At 43.4% G+C, this 14,482-nt stretch overlaps 1 protein-coding gene across 2 annotated transcripts in view; it reads left to right on the forward strand.

The window, feature by feature from the left end:
* The window catches only part of zgc:153039 (uncharacterized protein LOC767698 homolog), a 73,927-nt gene that overhangs the window by 40,812 nt on the left and 18,633 nt on the right, over positions 1-14,482 (forward strand). The window lies entirely within an intron of this gene.

Below are 14,482 nucleotides of genomic sequence, written 5' to 3' on the forward strand. Positions count from 1 at the left end.
TCTGCTCCTTCCATCCTGATAAATTTCTCATGCAGATAATGAAGGGTGCAAATCTGAAGGTGTGTAAATATTGTCCATGTTGATTGGTGTATTTTTAAAGTTTTCTTGTTTTTCTCCTTTAAGAGTTTTTGTGGATCTCGCCACCCACGCAATGTGGGTGAAAGCATCCACATGACCAGCCATAATTAGTCATAAATTTTGATTTCCAGTTCCTCAAGATCATTGATGATGCATTCTATGCAAAAAAAAAAAAAAAGAGATCTGGACCTGGTCCAAAATCGCCCAAGAGATCAAATACAACTAGCGAGGACTGTACATTCGGTTTCCTCTGTACAACCATGGCATAATAGTCCTAAATTAATCCATAAACTCTCTAGATTACTGCAGAATCATCCTGCTTATCTGTTGTTGGATATCAGTGTGTCATGACTTGACATGAAAGAGTGAAATCACTGAAATGGAACTTTGAATTAAGTGCAACCAGGAGTTTATTTTAATAAAGCAGTGTTATTAGTGCTGTGAACAGGAGCTCAAAACATGATATAAGAATTAAATAAGTAAGGAGCAAAGGGACAGGGTGGCATGATGAAGCAAGGTTACTCTGACTACCCTGATGTTAATTTTCTTATATTCCCAAGTGTTTATTCCTCTTTTACCACAGCGATTTGAAGATCGACTTGCACCTCTTTGTTTATATGGAGCGAGTAGGTTCCTATTCTCATTTTTCTTATAGTAGCTATAAAGTCATTCCCTCAGCAGCTCTCTTTTTTTTTTTTTTCTCTCTTGAAGCTAATCAGGCTGTTCAGGCGTTGCCAAAAAGCAAAGTGCTAGAGTGTATGAGCAAAATATTTGCAAGGGCACAAAATCAATATGAATAGAATATTATCGTGCAGGGGTGGCACGGTGGTGTAGTGGTTAGCGCTGTCGCCTCACAGCTAGAAGGTCCGGGTTCGAGCCCCGTGGCCGGCGAGGGCCTTTCTGTGCGGAGTTTGCATGTTCTCCCCATGTCCGTGTGGGTTTCCTCCAGGTGCTCTGGTTTCCCCCACAGTCCAAAGACATGCAGGTTAGGTTAACTGGTAACTCGAAATTGACCATAGGTGTGAATGTGAGTGTGAATGGTTGTCTGTGTCAGCCCTGTGATGACCTGGCGACTTGTCCAGGGTGTACCCCACCTTTCGCCCGTAGTCAGCTGAGAGAGGCTCCAGCTTGCCTGCGACCCTGTAGAAGGATAAAGCGGCTAGAGATGATATGAGATTATCGTGCATGAGCCATCGATTTGTCATGTATTTTACATAAAAAAAAAAAAAATTGTCTCGACAGTGAGACCAATAATGAGATTCGCATCAGTTATGGATACATATTTATTCCTTTCTTTGATACCGCATGCCATGTGCCAGAAACCACACCATAACCTTTATGGTGCGACTCTGCTGGGTGCCTGGTGGACAGCAGTGAACCAGCACTTTCACGTTACAACAGTACTATAGAGTTACCATCCAATATCAAACTTCATGTGTCAGTTGTGGTTACATTTGGTTACATCCACATGCATTGGTGTGCACAGCACTATTAGGACTAATTACCATGTACCTGTTCCTGATTTAAAGTGCAGTCACAGCATGCGTACTTTTATTTATATATATATGTGTGTGTGTGTGTATGTATGTATGTGTGTGTGTGTGTGTGTATGTATGTATGTATATGTGTGTGTATAAAAAAAATCTCCTTCTCACCCCCGGCAGGGGGGGTGGTATCCATGTCATTCTGCTCGGGTCTTCTACCAGAGGCCTGGGAGTTTGAGGGTTCTGCGCAGTATCTTCGATGTTCCTAGGACTGCGCTCTTCTGGACTGAGGCTTCAGATGTTGTTCCTGGGATTTGCTGGAGCCACTCTCCCAGTTTGGGGGTTACTGCCCCAAGCGCCCCCACTACCACGGGGACCACGCAACCCTTGACCTTCCACATCCGTTCCAGCTGCTCTTTCAACCCTTGATACTTCTCAAGTTTCTCATGTTCCTTCTTCCTGATGTTGGCGTCAGCTGGGATCACCACATCTATCACCACCACCCTCTTCTGCTCTTTGTCCACCACCACTATGTCCGGTTGGTTAGCCAAGATCTGTTTGTCAGTCTGGAAGCTGAAGTCCCACAGAACCTTGGCCCTGTTGTTCTCAGCCACCTTCTGTGGTATGGCCCATTGGGACTTGGGTACTTCTATTCCATACTGGTTGCAGATGTTCCTGTATACTATCCCAGCCACTTGGTTGTGCCAATCCAGCTAGCATCTTACACCCTGCTACTACGTGCTGGACTGTTTCGGGGGCTTCTTTGCACAGTCTGCATCTTGGGTCTGATCTACTCTGGTAGATCCTGGCCTCTATGGCTCTTGTGCTTATGGCCTGTTCTTGTGCTGCCATGATTAGTGCCTCTGTGCTGTCTGTCAGTCCTGCATTATCCAGCCACTGGTAGGATTTCTTGATATCAGCCACTTCCTCTATCTGACAGTGGTACATGCCATGTAGGGGTTTGCCCCTCCAGGTTGTCTGTTCCTCCTCTTCCTCTGCGCTCTCATCAGGGTTCTGCTGCCTGAGACATTCACTTAGCAGTTCATCCTTTGGGGCCATCTTTCTGATGTATTCTCGGATTTTTTGAGGTTTCATCCTGGACCGTGGTCTTGATGCTCACTAGCCCTCGGCCTCCCTCTTTCCGCTTAGTGTATAGTCTCAGGGTGCTGGACTTCGGGTGGAACCCTCCATGCATGGTGAGGAGCTTTCTAGTCTTGATATCTGTGGCTTCTATCTCCTCCTTTGGCCAGTTTATGATACCAGTGGGGTATCTGATGACTGGTAGTGCGTACATGTTGATGGCTCGGACCTTGTTCTTACCATTCAGCTGACTTTTCAGGACCTGCCTTACTCTCTGGAGGTATTTGGCTATGGTTGACTTCCTTGTGGCCTCTTCATGGTTTCCATTAGCCTGTGGGATGCCAAGGTACTTGTAGCTGTCTTGGATATCACCTATTTTGCCCTCTGGTAGGTCAATCCCCTCAGTCCGGATCATCTTGCCTCTCTTTGAGACCATCCGGCCACACTTGTCCAATCCGAATGACATCCCTATGTCATCGCTGTAGATCCGGGCGGTGTGGATCAGCAAGTCTATTTCTCGCTCGTTCCTGGCATACAGCTTGATGTCATCCATGTAGAGCAGGTGGCTGATTGTTGCCCCACTACGGAATCCGTACCCGTAGCCGCTCTTCGTGATGATCCGACTGAGGGGGTTCAGGCCTATGCAGAACAGCAGTGGTGATAGCGCATCTCCTTGGTATATGCCGCACTTGATGTTGACTTGGGCAATGGGTTTTGAGTTGGCCTCTAGGGTTGTCTTCCACATTTCCATTGAGTTCTGGATGAAGGTCCTTAGGTTCCTGTTGATCTTATACAGTTCCAGACATTCCAGTCTCCATGTGTGTGGCATTGAGTCGTAGGCTTTCTTGTAGTCAATCCAGGCAGTGCACAGGTTGGTCTGTCTCTTCTTAGAGTCTCGGGCGACTGTTCTATCGACCAGTAGCTGGTGCTTGGCTCCTCTGGTGTTACTGCCAATTCCTTTCTGTGCCTCGCTCATGTATTGAGCCACATGCTTACTCATTTTTGCCGCAATGATGCCTGACGGGGCCTTCCATGTTGTGCAGAGACAGGTAATTGGCCGGTAGTTGAATGGGATGGGTCCCTTCTGGGGGTCCTTCATGATTAGGACTGTCCTGCCTTGGGTTAGCCATTCTGGGTGGGTTCCATCCCTCAGCAGCTGGTTCATCTGTGCTGCTAGGTGTTCATGGAGTGCAGTTAGCTTCTTCAGCCAGTACGTATGGATCATATCGGGGCCTGGTGCTGTCCAGCTCTTAGGTCCACTAACCATTGGGCATCGGTGTTGTGTGATGCCTTTCTTTCCCATATGTCTTTCCAGTATTTTTCCACCTCAGCTCTTGGTGGGTCTGACCAGTTGTTGTTCCCTTGCCACTGAGAGTACACCTTGGCTGGTTCAGTGGAGAACAGCTTGTTTATTCTCCTGGCCTCTCCCTCCTTGGTGTATCTCTTCAACCGGGTGGCCAGAGCTGTTAGTCGCCGTTTGGCAGTTTCGAGTGCCTCTGGTATGGAAAGTGAGTTGTACTTCCTGGGTGCCCCTTTATTCACCATGTTCCCTTTCTGTAGTTCAGCTAGCTGGCTAACTTCTCTCCGTGCTGCCTTTATCTTGGCCTCTAATCGTCTCTTCCATGGTGGATACTGTTTATGTCCCGAGCCCACCTTGTGTCCAAGCATCTCCATGATTACTGTTGCTGTACTGTGTATCAGCTTGTTGGTCTCCGTGATGGTTCTTGTGGAGATTGTCTTCAGAGCAGCATTCACATCTACTGTTGGGGCTTGGTACCCAATCTCTGGTTGTGGGGATGATGACATCTCCCCGCTGACCTGTCTTCCTGGCTCCCCCTTGCCGTAGCGTTGTTGTCTGGTGGTCAGGTGTTTGAGATGTGTTGCCTTGCACTTACGTTGTTGTATTTCATTAATCTCTAGTTGTGATAGATTTCGATTACGGATGTTGGAATTGATTGTGGGTTTCGAAGTATCCAATGGTCCCACATTCGCTGCATGTATCCCCCCTCTCTCTGGGATTGCTTGTATAGTAGCATTCTAGCAAATCCGTATTTTCTGTCCTCGTAGCCCATTTCTCATCAGTTTGCCCTGGTTCCTTAGCAACTGACGCAGACCTTGTTGACCCAGGCGATGTCTGAGCTGGTATGACTCTATCAGTTATGTCTTCACTCATTCCTGAGGTAGGCTGATATATCATGAGGGGTCTTGCCTAAGGACCCTTACTGGATGATGTTTTGCCCCGACCGGGATTCGAACCCCGATCTCCCGCGTCGTAGTCAGTGAGCATTTACCACTGTACTATCCAGCTGATATATATATATATATATATATATATATATATATATATATATATATATAAATTTTATGCATATATTACACTATATTTTGAGTGTATATAAGGACTTTGAATTACACATTTTCTGTAATGTGTTGGTAAGTCCTTTTTTATATAAATTAAATGGCTAATTAAAAGTGCTCAATTTAAAAACCCATCTATGTTGTGTAAATAAAGAGAAATTCTGTTGTCTGGTGGTCAGGTGTTTGAGATGTGTTGCCTTGCACTTACGATTGGGTTCCCTGTGGTGGTCCATGTGCATCGTTCATATGTATGGATATCTTGTGTTCGCAAAAGCAATCAAAAATCCAGTCAATGCATTATCATATTCTCTTTATGGTGTGCCACTAATGAGATGAAAAAAATGCAGAAACGAAACACTGCAAAGTGTAAACTTTTTCTGTCCTGAAGATGACATTGGAGATCCCTTCCTTAAATGTTAAATGTCTCCTACAGAAATGTCATCAAAACATTTTACAGTGTTTATGTAATTTATATTTACGTTTTCCATACACTTACCATACCATAGTTGATTTTCCTGTAACAGATCACTTGTATTTTATTCCTTACGTTATCGCACTATCCAATATCAACCAGAAGTGATTCCCTTTTTTCAGTTTCGCTCTCACAACCTCGGATTCTTTGGTGGATGTAAAACATAGGGCACTTCTGAAGAATGTTCTATACTTGGTAGATTTTCAGTCCACCCCAGTGCTGCTTTATGTAGTAGAAATAACATCAGTTATCTGTGTTGTACATTATACCTCTGTAATCATACATCCATCTTCTGCTTGCTTCACTCTGAAATCTTTATTATCCTTCTCTCTCTCTGAGTATGTATTTAAGAGTCTTCTTTCGGACCAGAATAGTTCTGATTGTAAGGGACACTCTTCCATTATCCCTGAGGAGCACCATGATGTGACTTGGAACACCTCGGTACCTGACCTGTGGTTTTGCGTTAATGCTCCGTCACACCGTCTCATCTGTGCTATTAAACTGAAGATAACCTCCATTACAAAGGTCCTCATACACGCGCACACACTAGACGAAGAGTTCATATTAAAAATGACCTTTCGGATTTAACAAATAACTCAGATGAATATCTGTCCTTGGAGAGAACAGCTGGTTCTGTTGCAGCACTTGTTCACCGGATGTTCTATGAATTTATGTGTACTGCTTTATCATTGTGCCACTTTTTGGCTCATTTTATTTATATTCTGCAGCTATTCTGGAGCATTAGTGGTGCTAATGGAAAGATTATTGACATGTTTGTGTAGAACATTCTTGGATTTGCTTTTTTTTTGGGGGGGGGGGTTAAATCTGAGTCTGGAACTCTGAAGAACCCTGCAAAAGAACCTTAAGTTCTCTCATTAAATTTCCTTATTCTTCTCTTATCTTGGTTGTCCCTCTGGAGGAACCTTTTTTTAAGGGTTTTATGTGGAACTGCATGAAATGGTTTCCTTATACAGGACTAGAACAAAATTTAAGAGGCTAAATACTTAGTACCTTTAAGGTTAAAACTAGCTGGTATGGGTTCTTATGGAGCTCTGAAAAGGGTTTATTTGTATACTATGTGGAACCTTACATTAGACTGTTCTTCCATCAGGAAATGTAACCCTGTTAGGAAGATATGGACTTCTTGGAGAACTCTAGCTGAACCCTTTAAGTGTAAGCTTGCTGACTAATCCTAGAAGTGTTTGTGCCTTCAAGGTCATAGGCAACGGTCAGAGGTGAAACTTTATTGTCTAGAACAGGGCTTTTCAAAGTGTGGGGCGCGCCCCCCCTGGGGGGCGCCAGAGTTCTTCAGGGGGGGCGCAACGTGAGCGACAAAATGGATTGGTTTTTAGCACCTAAAGCTACAGTGAGTGAGGAGACAAAGTCTGGGCCAAGCAAAAAAACAGAGCCTCCAGGATGTTGCGATTTGCAACTTCAGCGCAAATTCAACCAATCCCCGCGAATTCAGGGCGGTGTTGCAATTATATCCAATCACCGCAACTTTCCCGCAAATTTGACCAATCGTTGGCGTCGTCTTGAGGTGACGTCGACAAACTACCTCCCGCCTGACCGCCTTACTTCCGTGTGTTCAAGAGAAGCAGCATGCGCGCAGTGTTGCCAGATTGGACGATTTCAAGTGTATTTTGGCGGGTTTTGAACATATTTTGGACTGGAAAACGTCAGCAGTATCTGGCAACACTGTTATGTTTACAGTGAAGGACTGTGCACTTTTTTTTTTTTTTTTTTTTACTTAATACAAGAAGTTAATGGATGCCAACATTTTTGCCAAAATGGTATTTTATTTTCCATTGTTTAGGCAGCTTCAGCATCATACTGTGAGATTCTGTTCAATTTTTTTTTTTTTCTTCTATGAAGCCTGAGCCATTTATTTTCTTAGTTTATAATTATTGTTTAATTTAGTCTTCAGGAGAGACTGCCTGCACACAGTACTAGTATTAATAGGTTTTTTTTTTTTCTTGCATAAAAGCTGAGGCATTTATATTATATTTTAAGGTAACTTCATGTTGTGCTGTGAGGTTCTATGCACTTTAACTTTTGAACCAACAGGTGCATTTGGATAAGTAAAGCCTATTTTTCTGCATTTTTGTAGTCCTGGTAATCTTTTATATTGGTAAAGTTGTTTATAGGACCATTTCTCTTTTGTTTTTTTTAATCAATAGTTTTTCAGTAATAACTTAATATTTAACATATCACTCAATTTTAATCACAAAAAGAGAAAATCGCAACAATTTCTCGCAACTTTCACTTCCTCCCGCAATGTAATCGCAATAAAAACCTAAAAAACACCGCAACTTTCATCGCAATTTTTTTGGAAACCCCCCCGCAACATCAGACATTTCAGCCCACAACAATCACAAAGGCCTGTGGAATCCTGGGGGACTGGAAAAAGAAGGAAGTATGACCACGATTATTTAAAGTTTGGATTTTCATGGACTGGATCTGAAGATGCTCCACTGCCACAGTGTGTTGTCTGCCAAGAGATGCTACCTAACGATGCTATGGGATGTTTAAAATGTGTAAAACAAGATGTTTTAAAAAGCACATGTTTAAAATGTGAAAAGGAAAAAAATGTGTACAACAGCCATTTTTAAAAAAAAATACGAATGGAACATTAAGTATAGCAACAACAAAAATTGTAAGGGGGGGGCGCTGTTGTTTATTTGCTCTCCGAGGGGGGGCTGACTCTCCCACACTTTGAAAACCCCTGGTCTAGAAGAACGACCCAAAAAGCAAATTCAATCTTCCTAGTGTCTAATTTGCACCCTAAAATTGAATAAAATGGTTAAAATGTACTGTTTTGCCCAATTTCCAAAGGTTTGTTTACATCTCACTTGCGTGCACTTTCACCGCCAGGGGACCGTCGTCGTGACGTCATTTAAACCCAACAGACCGGGAGCAGTTCTGTGTTGACTTGCGAACTGAGCACACGTGTACGGACTTTAGTCGTGAGAGTTTGTGTAAAATGTCTGAAAGTGATAGCGATTTTGAAATAGGAACTCTCCAAATTGAATATCAAGAGGTGAAACCATACATGTATGAACCTATGGCCGTTGCGAAGCAATCGGTGAATGCATGGATTAAAGTTTTCCGTCAACTGGGAGTGCTAAAGATCAATAATGAGTGATGCAGATCCGAGGAAAAAAGGGGGGTAGGCCCATAGGTCTGACACCGATTGTGATTTAGAACTTCACCAAGCTGCTGTGATTGCCTGTTGTTGAACCCTTTCTTGTGCTATGTTTGAGTATATGTAAAGGAATAAGTTGCACTAGATAGGCATAAATAAATACAGCCTACGCTACTGTCTAGTCCCAGGGAGGCTCGGCGTAGGCAGTGAGCCGCGGTGCTCGGCTTGAGTTTCGTTTCTATTGGTGGCTGCAGCCCGACTTTGGATGCTCGTAACTCGGCCGGGGAGGTCCCAGCCTCTCCAAACTTGGCAGCCAGCGACCTCTGCCCTCTCCCCAACGAACCAGCGCTGCCAGGGCGGGCTAGCCCCGCGTCTTGGGACACGATTCACCCCAAGGCGAGCCGCAGCGCTCCGCATCAGTTTCCTTTTAACGGCGGCTCCACTGACGAAACAATTTGGCTGTCCTCATACTAGGCAACTACTTGCCTACTACTAATACTAGGCCTATTGTTGTTGTTGTAGTAGTAGTAGTAGTAGTAATGATAATGATGATATTTGCCTATTGAAAGGTGATCAGATGAAAAATCTAAACAGCCCTGTTGAAGCCGCAACAAGATCTATGCTATTAAGCCTTTTGTAGGTTAAACAGGCTTCGGCAGACAACGTTCTGGAAAGGCTGTGTGGTTTTTTTTTTTTTTTTCCCCCCCCCTTTGGTTTGATTAGCCTACGATTTAATCTTTAAACATTATGGTTTCAGCAGTTCGCTTAAACATTGGAGGCTGCAGAGTCGGGCTGCAAGATTTCCCGACACTTGTTTAAGATGCCAAACTCAGGGGTGATTAGCGTTCCGGCGCCGCGCCGGATTTCCGGCGTACCGTGGCTGGGGAAAAAAAAAAAATCTAGTTCGCCCATTGTCCTGTGTCATTCTGAGATGCGCAGATAGACAGTAAAGGGAATTCGCATGATATGGAACTAGTGGGGAAAAAAGTGGCGTCACGGCACGAATTAGACCCTCCGAGGGTCTAATTCGTGCCGTGACGGCACTTTTTTCCCACTAGTTCCATATCATGCGAATTCCCTTTACTGTCTATCTGCGCATCTCAGAATGACACAGGACAAAGTTCGGAGGGTCTAATTCGTGCCGTGACGGCACTTTTTTTCCCACTAGTTCCATATCATGCGAATTCCCTTTACTGTCTATCTGCGCATCTCAGAATGATACAGGACAATGGGCGAACTAGATTTTTTTTTTTTTTTTTTTTCTTTTTCCCCCAGCCATGGTACGCCGGAAATCCGGCACGGCGCTGGAACGCTATCACCCCTGTAAACTTCATAGTAAGGAGAAAATTCCACAGTATTTAGTGCCTCATCAGTCTCAAATTAATAGTGAAGGACCAACACGAATTAAGTCCCAAAAAAAAACATCTCGTAGGCCTATATTTTACATTTTCAAAAAAGTCCGGAATTGGATGTTGGTCAGTGGAGTGTAATGAAGTGTCTCATTCACTAAGCACAAAAGGTCGGAAAACAGTGGAGAAAACAGCTATTGCTTAAATAGGCTACTAATGGTTTACATTAGTAATTTAATGTATGTGACAAATTCATTGATTAAATAGATAAAGAAGCGAATACTCCTCCAAAGCTCAAAATTCAGGAAAGTGGCTCCGGTGTCGCAAGTGCACAAGAACAGTTATTTGAAAGTTAACCGAATGAATTTGTGTGCGTGTGCGATTTCATGAAGAACCGGGACAATTGGCATTCGGTGAAAGATTCACACCTATGACTCCTTATATTCACGCGCGCCCTCTCGCCCACTGTTACTTCGTTTTCCCTATTTACACGAGTGTCTGAAGATGGAGTTTTCAGAAATCTCCACTCTACCCAGAGTTTGCAAAAATAGCTGTTTTCAGTGACTGAAACCTCCGTATTGAGGTATTTCACCTGATGTCACAGGGTCACGTGACGCCCCGGTGTCCGCCATTTTGAATGTCAAGCTACATACTAACGCTGCAGACAGAGAGGGAGAACCAGCTTAAAAAAAAAGTGTTAGACACCTAGAATAGATTAATTTGTCAGTAAGCACTCTATAAATAACCATGGTGTTTGCTTGTTGTGCTGTGGGCTGCCACAACAGACAGGGACAGCGTGCAGGACGCTCCTTTTACCGGTTTCTAGTGATGGGAATTTCGGCTCTTTTTCGGGAGCCGGCTCTTTTGGCTCTTCTTACTATAAGGAGCCGGCTCTTTCGGCTCCTAAACGGCTCCTGAGATTTTATTTTTGATTTAATTGCTGCAATTAACTAGTTAATTAATTACATTATTATCAATAGAATGTTTTCCATTTTATTTTTTAGTTTTTGTAGCCATTGTAAAGCCTTGTAAAGTATAGCAGTGTAACAATGTTCTAGCTATAGAAATAAAACTTACTTACCAATTAATAAATTTTCTCACAAACATAATGCAAAACTGTTATATTACCAATATAAAATACACAGCTGATTTTCCCCTCCTCAGGTGCCTCACAGACTCCTCTCCCCTGCGCTCCACAGCTTTAAGCATTACACCAATTTTCGTATTTTCGCAGCTGTGAATGACATCAACCCCCCAACCAAAAAAAGTAGGCGTACACCATGCTACTTTTTTTCCTTTGAATGGTAATAGACAACACAAAGATGCAATCGGACAGCAACTTTTTTTTTTGTGAAAGTCTCTTTCTCTGAGGCACCTAAGGACAAAAAACTAATTCGGCTCCCCCCGAAGAGCCGGCTCCCGTCGTTCACTTCAAAGAGCCGGCCCTTTGAACCGGATCGTTTGCGACCGACACATCAATTTCCTACTGACCCAGACAAGAGGGCCAAATGGATTGCAGCTATGAAGAGACAGGATTGGGAGCCAATAGAGTACTCCAGACTTTGCAGTGATCATTTAATTCAGGTTAGTTTATCAGTTAACACAATTTTTATAAAATGTATAGCAAAAAGTAAATGGGTCAGTGTTTGTTAACCCATCTGAGCAGTGAAACAAGGCAGTGTTAATTTGTCTAGGGTTGCATGTAGCAGACATCAGACATAAAACGCAATAACAGAGGCTAGAAAGAAACGGGACACAGAAATAAATAAACAGGGCTCCATACCAAGGCTGGGTACAGTGTTTGTGATAAAAGACAGATCCAATTTAACACGAATCACAGCTTACTTTCTTGTTAAAATGTGCAAAGGTCTCCACCATCTCATACCACCTTGCACTGAAAGACTTAAGCGTGCCGTCCAAAATGGCTGCGTCACGTGACTTGGTCACGTGACTTGGTCACGTGGGTGAAATACCTCATTAGGTGTGAATGAGAGGTGCAACCGAATAAATATGCGTCTTTTTTTATCCGGCTACATGTAGGCTATCACTGCGCAAAGCCTCTAATGTTGAAATGGTAGTAATATTTGTTAAAATAATAGTAGGCTAATTTCTGCATTAATTGGTAAAATGGCCCAAGGGATGTGATGGGGGGATGGCTGTTTTATCAGGGGGATGATTTGAGATTTTTATTTCAGAAGGGGGATGCCATCCCCCCCCCCCCCCCCCCCCCCAACTCGAGTACTGCGTATAAGGCCATATTTCACCGGACATAGGCCCTTCGATTTCCATTACTAGAGCGCGTCAAATTACTTTCGGTTTTGCCAGCATGGACGCGCTTCTTTTAAATGAAGGCACAGATGTCAGACATCGACAGAACGGTAAAGAATAAGTGGAGATGGGCTTGGCGAAATGAGATGGGCGATAATGGCAAGCTCCTGCTGCTGTGCCAAGGAAAAAGAAACAAAAACAGGCATCAGGTGTTGCCAAACTAGATGCCTTTGGCTTCACTGCGAAGAAGCAGAAAAAGTGAACTTTCCTGGCTTTATTTCAACAGATTTTCCTATTTTTCTTTCTATTCCACTCTACTGAAAGCATGGTTCAAGTTCGACTGCACTTGCACTTTTCTCTGAACCACTGTTGTGCATTACTAAAGTATTGTTGAAATAAATTTGCACTTTGTGCTGAAAACTTGATGTTTCATCATGAATAGCCAGTAATGACAATGGTAAAGTCTTGCCTTAGCTTTAGTCATTGTTAAAATTATGTAAATGTACTATAAGTAGGGGCCTAGGGGATAATGGACAACACGGCGTTTAAAATTTGACGCATCGCTGACATGGTAGGGGCCAACAACATGGAGCGCTTTTTTTTTTCAGTCAGATTATTTTTTTGCTTTAATCCATGTGAATGTGGCTCACTGGTTTGACCATGCAGCCTGGGAATCAGACAGACTCGGCCGACTCTAATCGCGGTGACCTCGACAAGACTTGCACCCAAACGATTTGTCCTGGTAGTTATGATAAATTCCTACTTTTTGTCGTAATACTAAAGAGCCCTTTTGAAGAATAATTAAACCACCCTGCCTAGTGGATATAGATGATTACTTGACAGTGCGCCGGTAGGCCACATTAGCCTGCCATCTGCGGCATTATACTATTTATAGCCGACTCTGAGGAAATATCCCTTTGTCTCATTTCCACAATGACTGTACAGGATCCCTCAGGATTCTTGACTTGTCAATTGCAAGCAAAAGTGTTTACCTCCAATCTTCTCCTTTTTGCTTGAGCGTTGCTGCTCCGTTTCTTCTTTGACTGCTCGATTTTGTTTCACGCGCCCAATCCACTCACTCCACTTCATCATCTCTTCGGGGGGAAAAAGCCAACCCTCCAGCTTCACACACACAATCCACTCTCTCTGCCTTGTCTTCACTTTCGTAAAAAGCCAACCCTCTCGCTCCACCTCTTTTTCAGAAAAAGCCAACCTTTTTGCTCTGCCTCTTCACCTTTTTCAGAAAAAGCCAATCCACTCTCTCTGCCTCTTCTGTCTCAGAAAAACGTAAAAACCTTCTTCCTGAACCGGTCCCGTTGTTACAGTTCACTGCACAACAATAAGGCATGTTTTTTCTTTGGAAATTCCCGAACGCACATCTGCACTCAAGCCAAACGGCAATGCGAGTAAATGGAAGTGGACTCAACTCAAGCAGTTTGTCTTTAAATGATGTCATGCACTGAGTGGTCATGAAAATAGCCAAACAGAAATTCACCGTGATCCGCACTAATTTATTTTAGTTATTACTTATTAACAATACTTCTTGACCAGAAGAAAATTAGAGGGTTTTTATGCTTCCGCCACCATAAGGTGCGGGAGGCATTGTTTTCTCGGGTTGTCCGTCCGTGTGTGCGTCCGTCCCGAAACCAACCGTCCGTGTGTGCGTCCCGAAACCTTGTGAACACGATATCTCAAAGGTTAATGAAAGGAATTTCACCAAACGTTCACCATTTGTGCGCTTTGGGACAAACATGAACTGATTAGATTTTGAGATCAAAAGGTCTAAGGCCAAGGTCACTGTGAGGTCAAATGTCTGTCTGAAAACCTTGACCACAATATCTCCAAGGCTAATACAATTAATTTCACCAGGTCATGATTACTGTGAGGTCAAATGTCCATCCCCAAATCACAACTTAAGGTGTGTAGTCTACCAGATGGAGGCATCCCCATTGACGCCGTTGGCGTTGAGTTCTATCTAGTTTAACATGTATCGTTTCAAATGTGCATAAAATATAAACGTTGCCTATAAGCTTTAAGGGTTCTTTGGGTTGTCCCTCTGGGGAGCGTTAAAGCATATACACAGCACCATGGCCTCACTTTTAGTTTATAAATGCCTTGAGACCTCAAGAATGGCGTAGGAATAGTTTTGTTAATAAATCTAATATTTTTACAATTTAAAATGATTCGTGTTGGTAGCAGTCTGAGTGAATGACTTTGATGTGCGTGACCTCACCAGCAGGAAGTCTAT

This window comes from Neoarius graeffei, chromosome 16, assembly GCF_027579695.1.
Source record: "Neoarius graeffei isolate fNeoGra1 chromosome 16, fNeoGra1.pri, whole genome shotgun sequence".
In the NCBI taxonomy this organism is placed as follows: Eukaryota; Metazoa; Chordata; class Actinopteri; order Siluriformes; family Ariidae; genus Neoarius; species Neoarius graeffei.